This window comes from Lolium perenne, chromosome 5, assembly GCF_019359855.2.
Source record: "Lolium perenne isolate Kyuss_39 chromosome 5, Kyuss_2.0, whole genome shotgun sequence".
Classification (NCBI taxonomy): domain Eukaryota; kingdom Viridiplantae; phylum Streptophyta; class Magnoliopsida; order Poales; family Poaceae; genus Lolium; species Lolium perenne.
In genome coordinates this window covers 133,489,996-133,505,935 of record NC_067248.2, presented here as the reverse complement: position 1 = coordinate 133,505,935, position 15,940 = coordinate 133,489,996, and the positions used below count along the sequence as shown (strand labels likewise).

The 15,940-nt window shown below is 53.0% G+C and overlaps 1 pseudogene; it reads right to left on the bottom strand.

Moving 5' to 3' along the window:
- The window catches only part of LOC127303586 (protein HEAT STRESS TOLERANT DWD 1-like), a 98,951-nt pseudogene extending 84,519 nt beyond the window's left edge, over positions 1-14,432 (bottom strand).
- Positions 14,433-15,940: the final 1,508 nt, after the last annotated feature.

Below are 15,940 nucleotides of genomic sequence, written 5' to 3'. Positions count from 1 at the left end.
ACAATCAAGGGTCCACGAGGTGCCGGCATCTTCATTTTGAGTTAAGCCGTATGAGTGGTAGCCATGAAAGCTGCCAATGCTGGTCTTCCCAACAATGCATGGTAAGGACTGTCTAGATCCACCACCTCAAACTCAACATTTTCAACCCGGCAATTATCACGTCCTCCGAATGCTACGTCCACCCGAACTTTTCCTATCGGGGCACAGGACAAGCCCGGAACGATTCCGTGGAACGTTGTACGCGTTGGCTGAAGCATGTTTTCTGTTATGCCCAGCGTATGCATGGTATGCTTGTACATGATGTTTATGCTGCTACCGTTATCTATCAGCACCTTGCTGAACTTTACTCGAGTTTGTGGCCCTTTCATGATTGGGTCCACAACAAGAGCGTATCCACCCGGATTCGGCATGATCTTGGGGTGATCCTTAAATGACCAGGTAATTTCCTGATCTGACCACAACATGTACTTGGGGACTGCCGGCATCACGGCATTGACCTCCATGGAGCGGCGGTGTACACTTTGCCTGTCTGTTGGCTCGGTGACAAAGACAACACAGCACATATGCGGGCCTTCGTAAACATTCCGGCCTAAAGGTGCCGGTGGAGGTGGTTGATCATCATCTTGCTCCACCCGGTTAACTTGCTGGTACTGCTGCCGGTTTGGCTGCACCGGTAAGGCGTTTGCCCCGGTAAGTGGCGGTGGTGGCGGTAACTGTTGTTGCCGCGGCATGTCTTGTGGTGGTTGTGCATCTTTTACCGCTCCCTTTTGCATCAAGTACTTGGTCCAGGTACAATCCTTCGTCAGGTGGTTTGACGGGTGTGCCGGATTTGGTGTGTGCCACCGGCAAGGTTGGTCCATGGCAGCTTCCATGGTGTATTTTGCGGGTTCTTGCCAGTTTCTTTTCTGGACCCAGGGTTTCTTTTCCACCCATTGTTTCTTAGGACCCGCCCATGGCTGCGATCCGGTTCTTTGCCTCTGACTGCCGCTGGCTTCAGAGTTTTCCTGCACAGCAGCAACTTGCTGCGGACCATACCTTCGATCCGGAAAATCTTCTCTTCTTTTGTTATTCCGGTTATCCCGGTGTTGTTCGTGGCGCAGCTGTTCCGGCTCAGGTTGCACTGCCGGCTGCATTGGGTCTCCCAACGCATAGCTATCCGCCACACGTATCATCTCTGCCAACGTTGTCGGCATGTTCCGCTGCAGCTTTTGCCACAACGGTGAACCTCTTCTGCACCCACTGCTAAACCAAGCAATGGCCTGTGCCTCGATTACCCCTTCACAGGAGTTCCTTGTAGTGTTCCACCGAGCCAGATAATCTCGGTCTGTTTCGTTCGCGCGCTGTATGCACAGAGCGAGTTACTGCGGCCTGTTTGGCCTTTGATAGGTGCTGCTGAAATTGCTCACAAAAGCCTCCTCAAAATCCAGCCAGCCATTTATGCTTCCTGCCGGCAAGTTGTTTAGCCAGATTCTTGCCGGTCCAACCAAAAACGATGGTATGATCCTCACGGCCCAACGCCGATTTCCTCCTCCTGCTACGGTTCCTCCTCCGCCTGCGACGTATACCGCGGTCACGTAATCAGCGAGCCAGTCTTCCGGCTTCGTAGTGCCATCGTATGTTTTTGTGTCACGGGGCAACATAAAGTTGCGCACTGGTGGTCTTTCTTTCATGATCCTTGGGCCAAAGCACTTTGGGCCTGGGGGACCTTCCTCCTCGACCATTTCTGACAAGTACACTCTATCCAGACGGTGCCTCGCATCCCGTTCCGGTAAGTATCTCTCTCCCAGGCGTTCTCCCAATGCGTTCCGGAAAGCTGCCGGTCTTGCAGAATCAGCTTCATCATAACATTCCGGTACCACGGCCCTTGCCTGCCGGTACCTCGGGGGATCTATTTCCTCCTCATCATACGCTGCCCTTGCAGGTCGATAATTTTGCCCGGTCTCGTATCTACCGGCATGATTGTTTCCGGCATAGCCGCCTCTGGCGTAGCCTCATTCTGCCCCTTGGCTTTTTCTACCGGCATCATGTTGCCCGGCTTGTTGTTTTCCGGCAAGAACCGGATCGTACACAGTCATCTGCTGTGCGTTCATCTCTTTCTCTTTTCTTCTGTCCGGATGGGGGGACGATGCCTGCCCATGGGACTTGCTCCCGGCATTCTTTGTTGAACGCGCGAATTTCGAGGCCGCGGCCTTGTTTAGCTTAGCCAGCTGCTCAGCATTCTGCTGCTCAATAGTTTCCAGCAGCTCTCTAACACGCTCTTGCTGTTTTGCCAAAGCATCTCCGGAAAGCGACTCGCATAACTCTACTGCAGCTTTAGCAGCTTTTATAGTTTTATCCGGGCTACTGTACTTAGGTTTTTCCACGATGCTAACAGATGCAGAGGTACTTTTGCCGGCATGAATCTCTTTGCGCAAATCCTGATCTAGGTTGCGAGCTTTTAGCCAGTTCTCCGGTATCCTAGCAGCATGCGCGCTAACAGAAGCAAAGCCATGGGCAGCGTTATACTCACGTACAGTTAGGTTCAGCTCGCGCTGCGCCCTGACGACGTCCTTGCCGCTCTCGAGTATCTTCTGGCGCTGCACCTCCAGCTCCGCCTGAGCCGCTGCCGGGTCGATGTTCTGCGCGATGGGGGTGGCGAGAACGTTCATCGCTGCTTGGAGTGGTGTTTCCGGTGGTGCTGATGATGCCCCCGCAGCACCTGCGCCGCGCTCCAGCGGTGGCTTGGCCGCACGGGTCGAAGCCGCATGACCAGCACCTTCACCCACAGCTTCTTTTCCTGCACCAACCACGCCGGTCATCATTACCTCGACGCTGCCGGCGGCGCGGCCAGCACAAAGCCATCTTGGCGGGTCCGGTGCCACCAGCACCGGCGAGAGGCGCTGGCGCACGGGGACGGTGCCGAAGTAGACGCGGTGGCTGCCAAACTCGATGATGCGGCCGTTCTTGGGGAAGATGCCGCCGTTGGCGAAGCAGCCCGCGTTGTCGTTGATGATGTCCATGGCGTAGATGCGCTGCACCAACGCGGAGACCGTACGCTGACCGGCGACGTCGAGGATGCCCGCCCGAATGTGAACTCCAGCAAGCGCCACTTCATGCCCCACGGTGGGCGCCAACTGTCGTCGTGGTGAACGAGCAGATGCCATAGGATGGCTTAGATTGGGGCCGAATGGACGCTAGAGGATTCGGGGGAGGGTTTGTGATCCGATGGGACGAACTTCCGGATGGTTTCCTCAAGAACTTGGCCAGGGCCAGAGGTTGAAGAAGAAAGATACAAGGAAGAACTCGCTTCTAGATCACATTCTTCATTGATTCTCACAGGTTACAGGTTTGTGCTTCGTGCCTTGCTACTTCGTGCGTGCGTACGTAAGGAGGGCTGCCCCCTCTCCTTATATAGGGGAGAGGGTGGCTTACAGTGCAAGAAACCCTAATGGCATCTTTGACTAGACAAACTACTTTACAAAGCTACTTTACAAAGCTACTTTAATCATAGATGACACCGGGGTCTTCTTTAATCAAGGAGGCTGACGTCCTCCGGCTTCTTTCTTCGTCATCTTCTTCTTTATCGTCAGCCCTTCGTTTAAAGCTACTTTGCTTAGCTCATCTTTGTCTTCTAGCTCTGGAGAGGATCTTTGACCAGTCTTGCCGACATGCTCTTCTTTCTGGTGGCCCGGTACCTTTTCTATCCGGTTCCGGTATACCTCCCCTGAGGATACCGGCTTAGCCCTGTTCAGCCAAACGCCCATCTTATGCTCCGGTATGAACATTTAACCGGTATCCTGATGGCTCAAACCATCTGGTTTGGCATGCCTTTGGCATACCGGGGGTCATCCCCCCAATAGATATCAACCGATGGATTCAATCCATATGGTATGTCGGCATCCTCGTACAACTCTTGGCCCGTGTTTGTTATTCCGCTCAATCTCCCTCCCAGAGTCCTTATGCAAAGGAAGACCATATTCCTGTCGATGATTATTCCAGGGCCTGATTACCCGTGGAAGAATTTGAGTGTATTCATGCAACCGCTTGTGGATGATTTGCACCACTCTTGGCACCATGGGACCTTGACATACGACCGAGCAACAAAGACAAACTTTGTCATGAAAGTTTGGTTCCAATATTCCATGCACGACCTACCTGGGTACGCCCTATTCTGCGGGCATTCTACAGCTGGTAGGTTTCCATGCCCAGTGTGCAGACACCGACTGGAGTTCATTTGGCTAAATGCGGGTCGCAAATATGTCGCATTTGACAAACATCGAAAGTACCTCAAAAGAGGGAATCGGTTCAGAGGAGACAAAGAGAAATTCACAAAGGGCAAAGTTGTACATGAAGAAGAAACGATATCAAAGTTCAATGGTGAAACTGTTGATAGTGAGCTACATGCTATCAAGCCTAGTAAAGAACCCGGCAAAACATATGTGGGATATGGTGAGACACACAACTGGACTCACGTGGCAGGCTTAGCGCAACTCGAGTATTACAAGTATCTCGAACTTCCCAATAACATCGATATGATGCACACCAAAAAGAATGTTGGGGAGTCCGTTTTTAACACCGTCTTGAACATTCCTGACAAGACAAAGGATAATGTCAAGGCTAGAGTCGATATTGAGAATCTGTGTGACAGGCTAGAGTCGATCGTGTGTGCCATGTGTCGACGATGTATGATGATCGTGTGTGCGACGTGCTACATATTTGTATCACGATGATGTTGTTGCTACATTTAATATGATGACAATGATGATTATGTGATGTGCTACATTTGTGATGCATTTCAATTTATATTACTTCTATTTGTGATGTGCTTGTTGTGTTGTGCCACAAATATTGCGGGAAAACCAAATGGCAGACATGCTGTCGGCACAGAAGGGTGGCGCGACAACAGCTGGGTGGAGCAGCTGGCAAGGCGGCTGGGCCGTCGGCTTTGCCGTCGGCACAGAAACAGGGGCGTGGACGCGTGGTAGCCTCTGGCCGTCCGAGCACAGCTCCTGTGCCGACGGTCTGGCCGTCGGCACATCACCCTTCCTAGTCTAACGGCTGTTAGACGCTCCGCGAGCCCCTCACGGACTGTGCCGACGGCATCGTCACATCGTCAGGCTGGCATCTGTGCCGACGGTAAGGACTGTGCCGACGACGTCAGGGTCTGTGCCGAGGCAATATTGTGCCGACGGCAGCCGTCGGTACAGGCGTGGGCCGATGGCAGGTGATGCTGGGCCGACGGATGCAGGCCGTCGGCAGCTTGGCTGGTTCCCGTAGTGGAGTAGTCGTGGGGGAAAATCTTCCGTCAATCAGGCCCATGTGCTTTCTCTTTCATCTTTGATTTCAATTCAGCCTCCTCTTCCGCATCCATTTCCAATGAAAGATCCCAGATTCTGGCCCAAAATATAGTCTATGTAATAGCATAGCAGTTCGAAACTCATATAAAAAATAAGAGGCAAATAAATGGGTAATTCAGCGAAATGAAACTATATATGGGAGGAGGGTGTGGAGAGTTACGTCAGTTGATGGTGACCAGATGATATCGCCAATGTTGATGCTTCATGTGGACTCCATTCGATAGACGTAATGTGGTGCATATGGTATGCAAAATATGCTACAAAGGAGTCACCAGACTCACCTCTCTACAAGTAAATAAAACCAAACGGGAAAATACTGGATGTTAATATACACAGTTACAGACAATACTAAATATAACTGACAAAGAAAAGAAACTATACCAGTTGGTACATAGGAAGATATGTTAAGATAAAAAAGGGTATTATGAAAGACTATTAGGTAATTGTTTAGATTCACCGAGTTTTGAAGATTGTATAATGTACATAGCCGTGTGGCTAGTACACACGGCGAAGCCCCCATTCCTCTCAGCAAAGGTTTTGCCATTAGCAATGAGCATGATCATGACAAGCGGTGCCGGCAACTTAAGTTTCCCATAATAATACTATGGGCGACCAAACAATATCTCACATAGCATATAAATGTGATAGGTATAGTTTTTTAAAAGGGAAGGTCCTTGGCCCAGCTTTATAAAGCTCTTATGGAAACATAGTATACAACTCACACCCCAAACGGATTGTCTGATGTCTTAGTGATTACAAACCACAAGTACCAACTAGTCTGAAAGCATAAAGAAGACAAGCAAGCCACAAGCGACTGCACGTGAAGCATCGAGGTGGCGGCAGAGGTCAATCATCATCTCATCCATCAGCGTCCCATCGTCATCGCGTCTCCGCCGCTGAAGCCTCCTAACCTCGTCTGGAGCCGCGTCCAGCAGCGGTAAGTCCCTCAGTCTGACCAGAACCCTCCAGCTCTGCATATGAATAGACATTTTGAAGATGCCGTCACCCGGGTTGTTGATCAGGGATCCCTCTATAGCTAGCTTGCTCCGGATGTTCCAAAGGGCCCAGCACTAGGCCGCGAAGGTGTACCAAGCTAACATATGGAGACGACCCATAATGCCATTTACTGTGGCCATGAAATTCGCGGCCCCTGCTAGATTCCAAGAGCAGTTCAGGAGTTCCCTAATCCGACTTCCCTAATCCCTGCCCACATGAATTTTGTGATATGGCAGTTGAAGAAAATGTGATCGCAGGTTTCTCATTCTCCACAAAGGGCACAGTTGTCGTCAGAGGGCCCTCTCCTCTTAACTAGTTGATCCCCCGCTGGAAGCCTACTTCTAATGAGCTGCCAGAGGAAGACACGAATCTTAGGCGGCACCCCGGTGCGCCAAACCTCCTTGAAGTGAGCGATTTCCCCACCCTTGGACAACTTACAGTACATGGAGTTGGTGGAGTATTCCCATGTTGTCTCCAACGTCTAGCGGACCTCGTCCTCTCCCGCAATGATGGGAGTGAGGTCGAAAATCATGCAACGGTTCTCCCATTCCACCATCTCGACGACACCGAAGGAGCGTCTGAATCTGATACGCCAGCCATCGTTGTTGCGAACTCCCTCCACTGTGGCGAAGTGGTTGTCACAGCATGCGAAAAGGCGTGGGAAGGTCAGCCCCAAAGGGCCCCATGCCCGTCCACCAGTCTAGCCAAAAGTAGGTTCGCCTCCCATTACGCACCTTGTGCTTGGCCCCCATCTTGAAGTACCATTTGATCTTCTGAATGGCATTCCAGAACTAGGAGCCCTTGGTAGGCACCGCAGGGGAGAACAAGTCATTGTTGCCCAAGTATTCGGCCCTCAGCAGGTCTGCCCATAGCCCCTCGCTGTTCTGATAGATCTTCTAGATCCACTTAAGCATAAGGGCAATATTCATGAACTTTGTGTTGAGGATTCCAATCCTCCAAATTCCTTTGGCTTGCACACTGTAGCCCAGTCTACCATGTGGTACTTGCGCTTGGGGACACTCCTTCCCAAAAGAAGCAGGAACGGTGCCGGTTCATGTCCCCATGTGTCACGTCGTGCAAGAGGTATAGCCCCATTGAAAACAACGGCAATCTAGAGAGGCAAGAGTTGGTAAGCTCTAGCCTCCCCGCGGAGGCGAGGTATAACCCTTGCCAGGGCTCAACCCTATGGCCAACCTTCTCAGTGAGGAAATTCCAGTCCGCAACTGAGAGGGGTTTGTCGCTGAGAAGGAGGCCAAGGTACGTAAACGACAAGCTCCCTAGCTTGCAGTTGAGGGCATCCGCAATCCTCTGACGTTCCTGGTTAGTGACCCTGGTCACAACCACTTCACTATTCGCAAAGTTGATCTTCAATCCTGACATGTTCTCAAAGCATAGTAGCAGAAGTTTGAGGTTCGCCACTCCGACATCCGAGGGGTCAAGGAGGATCAAGGTGTCATCAGTGTATTAGAGGTGGGTATTAACACCGCCCGGTATAAGGTGTGGCACGACCCCCTGGAGGTGCCCCAACTAGCTGGCCCTAGCAATAATGGCCGCTAAAGAGTCCACCATAAATTCAAAGAGAATCGGGGATAGAGGGTCCCCTTGTCGCACTCCCCGTGCATTCCGGAAGTAATCCCCGATGACACCATTAACATTCACTGCAGTTTGTCCTCCCGAGACCAATTGAATTAGCCGGTGCATAATCATGGGGGAAAAACCCTTATGTAGGAGGACCTTCCTTGGGAAGCCCCAACTCACACGGTCGAAGGCTTTCTCAAAGTCCAGTTTGAGGAGGATCCCTCTCAGTTTTCTGACTCTGAGTTCATGTGCAATCTCATGTAGAGCCAGCATGCCCTCGTGCAGGCTTCTACCCTTGATGAACACAGTCTGACTACGATCGATGGTTCTAAGCGCGACAGGAGCAAGACGGGTGGCATAGGCTTTAGCGATGAATTTAAAAATAACATTGATAAGAGCAATAGGCCTAAACTGCTTGATGTTGTTAGCGCCTTGAGACTTAGGGATGAGGAAGATAACTCCATAGTTAAGGCGCGCAACGTTGATCCTCCCTAGGACAAAGTCATTGAGCATATGAAGGATAGGAGCCTTAAGCGTTCCCCAGAACCTCTTAAATAAGAGAACATGTAGGCCGTCGGGACCTGGGGCCGAGTCAAGTTTCATCCCGGCCAGAACCTCATCCAGGTCCTCCCCGGTGGAGGTAAGCTCGAGAGCCCTATTCTCCTCCTCGCCTATCATTTTGTCCATAGGCCAGAGGTTAGGTGCAAGGGAGAAGGCCCTCTCCTCCCCCACCGTGCCCATCAGACCATGGTAGAATTGGTAGACATGACCCATCATGTCTTCTTGGGCGGTAAAGTCCCCTTCATTGGTGATAAGTCTGGGGATCATACACTTCCTTCGCCTCCCGTTGGCAAATGCATGGAAGTAGGCAGTGCAGGAATCCCCTTGAGGGTCCACTAAAGTCTACTCCGCTATCGCCATTAATCCTCTTCCATCCCATCCAACTGGACCACTTAGTCTTCGAGGAAATAGCGAAGGGCCCAACCATCCTCATCAAGCCCCGCTGAATCCGTTGTCCTGTCCAGCTCCTGGATCTGGCAGATGAGAATGTCCTTCGCCTGACGATGCAGCTTGCCAAGATTCGCACCCCATCCCCGGAGATGTTGTCTAAGGCAACTAGCAATACATTGCCAGAGGTCAACGCTACTGTGATGCGGCCCCAGCGCATTGATGCAGTCATCAAGTTTCTTATTGACCATCTGATCGAACCCAGCCACCCTAAGCCACCAAGTCTGGAAGAATCTCGCAGGCCTCCGAATCCTTTGCTCCCCGTCGTCGAGGAGGAGGGGGTTGTGGTCGGAACCCACTCTCATGACCGCAGTAAGCGAGCAAAGCGAGAAGATCTATTCCCACGAGTGGGAGACAAACACCATGTCCAGGACGGAGCGAACCAGAGAGATCTGCTTGTTGGTCCAGGTGAACCTGGCGCCAATCCTGTTAATCTCCCGTAAGGAAAGGTTAGCGATAACATCATTGAACTGGCGCACCCTAGGACAGTTGATGTTGCTGTTGTTCTTGTCATCCACACGCCGGATGAGGTTGAAGTCGCCCCCTACGACAAGAGGGTAGTGGCAAGCTTCCACCTCCGATACCAGCTCATCCAAGAACTCCCTAGTCTTGGAATGATCCGCTGGGTCGTAGACAAGAATGCATGTCCAGATTAGCCTCTTGCAGCGATGGTAGATGTCTGCGCTAATGAAGTAACTCCCTTTCCTCCAGGTCCCTACCTCAAAGCATTCGTCTCGGAACCCAGCAGCATCCCCCCGGATTGACCATTGGCCGGTACCTAGTTCCAATTGAACTGGCCACCCTGCTCAAGGCTCCGTAGCTCAGCGGTCAAGAATCATGCTTGACCGTTTCTTGAAGACCTAGGATGTCGATCCTCTCGTGCTGCATAAAGTCCCGAAGTTGGGTGCGACGCCCTCGTCCCCCAAACCATCTCAAGTTGTAGAAGAGGGATCTCATTTTTTCGAGCGCCTCTTGTACTGTCTCGTAGAACAGGGCGTACAGAAGCCTTGACGCTCTTCTGAATCAGGCGCGACAGAGTCTCACCGGCCTTGCGATTGGTCGCAGAGGGCCGAGCCGTCACCTTGGCTCGGGTATCCGGCATCGAGGCCCCTGCCTCCGGCAGCGCCGAATCCTCTACTGCTTCTGGCAGCGCCGAATCCTCCGAGGCCACCCCTTGGGCTTCGGCCAAGCTCGCAGCCACCTGGGCAGAACCGCGCTTCGGGTTCCCTAGCCAGGCGGCGGGCAGTCTCTGCAATGACAGCCTGAACCTTCTCCTTGGCCCAAATAATGGACAAGGGCTCCCCTGGCTCCCCCGCCGAGGGGTTGAACACCAAGCAGCTATCCGTGACAACAAACGAAAGATGGGAATTAGGTAAAATATCTAGGACAGAGAAGTCATTACCTTTCTCCTTGCCAATGAGCGTTGTCCTCCCCTCCTGGTTCTTCTCGGTGGTCAGCTGCTGCTCCCGCGCCAACGCCGAGGTCCCTGGTGCCACGATCGAGTTCCTGGCGCTCTTCCGCACAGCCGAAGCCGGGGTGTCCGGTGCGCGCTTGTAGTAGATGGCCTTGGAGCGCAGACCTTGTGCCAGTGGTGTGGCCACCGCCACCTCCTTCCTCAGATCCCCCGCAGCAGCCGCCCCCTACACCTTCAGCTCCTCCTCGTCGGACGTGTCAACCGTCTCCACCTCCACCACACCGGCCACACGCGGTGGGGAAGCCTGCAATAGCCTCGCCACCTAGGCCGGAGGACCCTCGGCCTGCGGGTCCGTGATGTGAGAGTCCAGCTCCCCGGACTCGAGCGACTCCTTGATGGTGCAGAGGGAGCCGCCAGCCTTGGTCGTCGGGAGAAGCTGCACCACTGTCTTGGTCTTGGTAGCCTCGAGGAGACGCAGGGAGGGGAGAACCTCTGCCGAGGCAGAGAGGTTGGACTCGTACTGGTCCAAGTCCAGAGGCATACCCAGCTTATCCCTGGCCGATTTTGAGCCCGATGGGCCCGTGGTGCCCCCGGCCACATTAGGCTGATTGTCACCCTTGTCTTTGCCACCCCGGCGAGGATGATGCTTGTTCCATTCGCTGTACGAGGACAGCTCGTCTGAGTCCTCATCCAAGTCCATGCGCGGAGGAGGCGGCGGCGGGCCCCCTATCCCCATCCCCGGAGTGCCTCTCGGCGGCGCCTCGGCTTGGACCCCCACAATGAACCCCTCTCCATTCACAAAGACTTGCACAGAGGCTTTGATCCGCTCCGGGTAACAGAAATGAAAGCGCATGTGGATGGGCTCGCGATCACTCTTTTGGATGGATAGCTCATCCACGTCAATTGGTCTGCAGATCATTGTAAAAGCCTCCATGAGTCGATCCTTCACCAACAGGTCCTCCGGCACCCCTGTGAGGCCGACCCAAGTGGAAGGTAGGATCACGCTCGGTGTCGGAGATAGGAAGGCTTCCCTAATCTCCATGTCAGACTTGCTCAAGGGTAGGTGCAGCTTCCCGCTTCCAGTGCTTAGCTTCAGGGTTTGGCGAGTTGGGAAGACCACGGAAAATTCCAAGTCAGAGAGCTTGCGAACCTGCCAATCCCACAGTTCATCCACAAGATGCTTTAGTTCGTCAGACAGTTGTTCCTCAGAGAGCGGGCCGAGCTGAACTTGATGATCGCGACAAAGACCTCGCCATTGCCCGTCCCACCCCGCAGCGGCTCGACATCTATGTTGTAGAAGCCACCGCCGGTGATGGCATGTCCCATGGTCTCCAGCCGCAGGCCCATACCCCTTGTCAGGTAGTTTGTGGACATGTGCCCCTCCCCGGAGCACAATGCAGAAAGGGTCGAAGAAGCAATCAGATTGGTAGTGACCCTCTCTCCCACGCTTGAAGGACTTGCCCCGCCGGAGCCCATGTCCGGGCAGGGACTTGCTTGGCTTTGCCCTTGGCCGGCTGCTGCTCATCCCCTGTGGGAACCGCTCACCTTGCGCCGGAGGCCCGAAACCCGTGCTCGAGTTGCTGTCCCCGCGGTGGTTGGCTAGAGCCTCCTCCCTCTAGCGCTGCTCCTCCCACCACGGAGGAGGGGGCCCGTAAGCACCATAGTCGCCCCGGCCACGGTCCTGGTCGCGCAAGAACTACTCCCCCTCCTGGGAGCGGAACCCGCCACCAGCACCTCCATCATGCCGGCCATCTTGGCGGCCAGGCCCGTCGAGGTAGCGGTAGCCACCACCATCCTGACGTCCTCCGCCGCCGCCATCTTGTCTTCCACCACCTCCGTCGCCTCCATCTTGCCGTCCCCCACCTCCACCATCCTAGTGCCCCGCCACCACACCCGCCCGGCCATCCTGCCAACGAGCCCCAGAGCCCTCGTCAAAGCGCCTCTTGCGCCCCTCATCATAGCCGCCCGCCATAACCACGGCCGCGAAGGAGCGGACCAGCGGCGTCGGGTTGGTGATGCGGCGAAGGAGGCGGTGGCGCGACGCAAGGGGATTAGAGAGGCGCCGACGCACTTCAGACTGTCTAGCAGGAAACCCTAACGCTGGCTCAGTGCAACCCGAAGGGAGCCAGAGCCATCTATAGTTGGTGGCCGCACATGGGCTGGTGGACCGGCCTGTCAGGCCCAGCAGCCCAGCCTGCAAGTGGCCAACCCGAACCCCCTCAGGTTGTCTGGCCCAGTCCAGTGCCATGCCCGTGGGTTGAATGACCCCACCCTCCTGCCCGGTCGGAGTGGAGGCCACGTCACCAAAGGTCAACGGTGCAGAGACCGGGCCCTGCCTGTCCCCCACCAACCCGCTCCTTGATTCGAAATTCGAATTTGCTGGAGACGCCGAAGCCACCGGCGAGGCCCGACCCCCAGATCTCGCAGACTCTAGAAGATGGCATGCGCCAGCGATCGTCGCAGCACGCGCCGGCGGAAGCGAAGCGCCCGCCAGATCCAAGCTGGAGGTGGGGAACCCCTATCGCTGACCTCGCCGGAGCCCCCCAGCGTCACCCAGCCGCCGGAACCGCGGCGGCGCCAAGCCACCGCATTTGGAAGGCCTGCCAAGGGGGGGGGGGCAAAGGCCGAGCGCTTCGTCACCGGGAGGGAGCCCCCAAGCTCCACAGCCCGGAGCACAAAAGCCTCCAGGGTATACAGGGTCGGTGGCCGGAGCGGCCCATGCTCCGCATCAGAGCCACCGCCGTCGGAACCCTCCGAAGAGAAGGACATCACGTCGTCGTCCTCGCAGTTCTCCCGCGCCCAAAACCTGCCCCAGTTCCTCCCCACCCCTGGGGAAGCTACCGACCGCAGGGGAAGCGCCCTCAACTCCGGCGACGCAGAGGAGCCCGGCCCGCGGGCCATCTCAGATTCGTCCTCGTGGTCGCCAGAATCGCCCTCGTCATCGCCAGAGCGCATCGCTTCTTTTTCCTCGTAGGTTCGATGAGTTTACCGGCCAAGCAAGTAACCACCAGAGCGAGGGGGAGCTCTGGCGCGCGACGGGGTAGGTTCCGGGAAGGAGGCGGATGCGAGTACTGCAGCAATGGGGAGGAGACGCAGCGATGTACGGCGCCGCTTCCCGTTGGCTGGCTGGCTGTCTGTTTTGGGCACGTCGTTTTTCCTTGGGTCGCCGACGGCCGATGTGACAAGTATAGTAGCAACAACATGCCCCAACTTTATATATATGAGAAGGTTTCCTCATCTGGCATTCTCTTGAAAAGAGTTGATCACATTTTTTTCTTTCTGAATATTACGTGCATAGACACATTGATAAACCCCAAAATGTATTGTAAATACAAGGGAACAAATTAACTGCTAGAGTACTATTTAAGCGCGTCATGCGAAAACTGACAACATAAAACACTTGTGCTGTATGAAAATGGAAGTACATCGATTGCTCTAACATAATGAACTGAGATACTGCCATCATCACAACCTGAAGCTATTAGACAGCCTGCAAGCCTGAAATGAAATTCAAAAAATCCATAATGACATACAAGACATTATAGTGTTCATAAAGATAATATACAGAGTACATACGGATTCCATGAGATCACATTGACATCAGAATTGTGAACCCCTGACAAGAGGATAACAAGGCTTCCTCCCTTCACGTATATATCATCCCATATAACATTAGTTCCATCCACCGAACATGAGGCAAATACATTTTCTTCTCCATGTCTCCACTACAAAACATAATTATAGAAATATGTAATCAATCATTGTATGGCATGTCTGAAGAACTTCAACACTTGCAGAGTGTCCAACAAATTGGTTGGTGTCCACATCCCAACTGTCTGAAGAGGGTTCCCAAAGATGAATGCATTTGTTACATTCTCCTGCATGGACAAGCAATATACCGAACTACATCAGTTTCCTTGCACCACCAAACGAATTGTACAGACGGAAGAAGTCTTTAATCGAACTAACGGAGATAAGATTTAGTACACACCAGACACAAGTCTTCATGTAAATCTTTGGTTCCAATCAAGTGCATATCCTTCATCTTTATGGCCACTAAATATTTTTAGAAGCACATGGTTATGGATTATGTCGTCATGTTTGTGTTGAGAAAATTAGCAATTTACCAAGTAATTTAGACAAAATAGACCGCAAGAAAAAAATATGACTAGATTAATGGAAAATAAACAATGTATGTAGGAGAAGAAAGATAATGGAAACACATTCGGAGAGATTGATCCATATATTATAGGTGCGACACAAATAGAGAACATGGTGGTGATCTGAACAAGATGAAAGAAAACACCATACAGCTGTGCGCCCGCGTTGGCATTGACGTTGTCGTTTTCAGCCATATCGTCGAGGTAGAGACTGCTGATGTCGGGGAAGAAGTCCTCGTCGGGGAAGTGGTCGTCGAAGTCCGTGATGAAGTCAGTAGTCGCGCTGATAGCGCTCCCCAAAAACCTTATCGCCCTTCTCCCGTACAGGACTCGAAGAAGCGTGGTTTCGGAGGCCTACTTTCCCGGATCGCGGTGCACGCCGCAAGATGGGATGGAGAAGAACCTGTAGCAGCGCGGTGCTATGGAAAGCGTTTTCAAGAACATGTACGTGAGGTGAGGAGCGACCTCCCTTTTATAGGCACGGGCAGGCAGGCAGGCGAATAGACGGCGACGAGAGATGAAACGAACAGTCAGTGGGAGGCGAACCGAGGAGACATCAGCCGGAGCCGAACGGCCCTAATAAAAACCCACTAGCAAAAAATCGTTTCAGCTTTGTGCAACCGTTCAGATTATTTCCCATTCACGCGCGGCAAAAAGATAGAGAAGCTCTCGGTTCGAGGCATTCCCGCAACCCGCGGCGTGTCGTGACGAAACGAGCAAGCGAGGAGGAGGAGGAGTGCGCGAGGATTCCCTCTTGTTCTCACTCAGATACAAGTGCTAGAACAGCTCTCCTTATAAACCACTCCAGCTCTCTCTCAACTAGCAATGTGGGACTAAACATTTGTCCCACCTCTTGCCATGCATGAATGGGCTACATGGGCCTCTAGGATTTTCAGGAATTATTGGAATGGATAAATTGGACTGGGCTATTTTGGGCCAAAATTCCAACAATCCCCCACCAGATCCTACAGGCACATGTAATTTTGCCTTTGGATCCAAAACACTGTTTATATACTGGTACTGCAGTGGAGACTGTTAAGTTGAACTTCCACCTATAACTCTATGCTACACTAGGCGGCGACTTGTACAGTGCCTTGAACTGCAAGTTTGCTGCATCCTAGCTTCACACAAAGCCTTGACCAATACTAGGCTGCCGTGGGACTTCCCCGCGGGTGGAGCTTATGCGTCATACTCCATGGCCTTTCATGAGTTTGTTAGAGAGCACCCAACTCTCATAGACTGCGACGGTTGATACGTCCAAAACGTATCTACTTTCCCGAACACTTTTGCTATTGTTTTGCCTCTAATTTGTGTATTTTGGATGCAACTAACGCGGACTAACGCTGTTTTCAGCAGAACTGTTCTGGTGTCTCATTTTTGTGCAGAAATCCAACTTTCAGGAAAATCCTCGGAATTTATGCGAAAGGTCTTATTTTTCCAGAAGACTC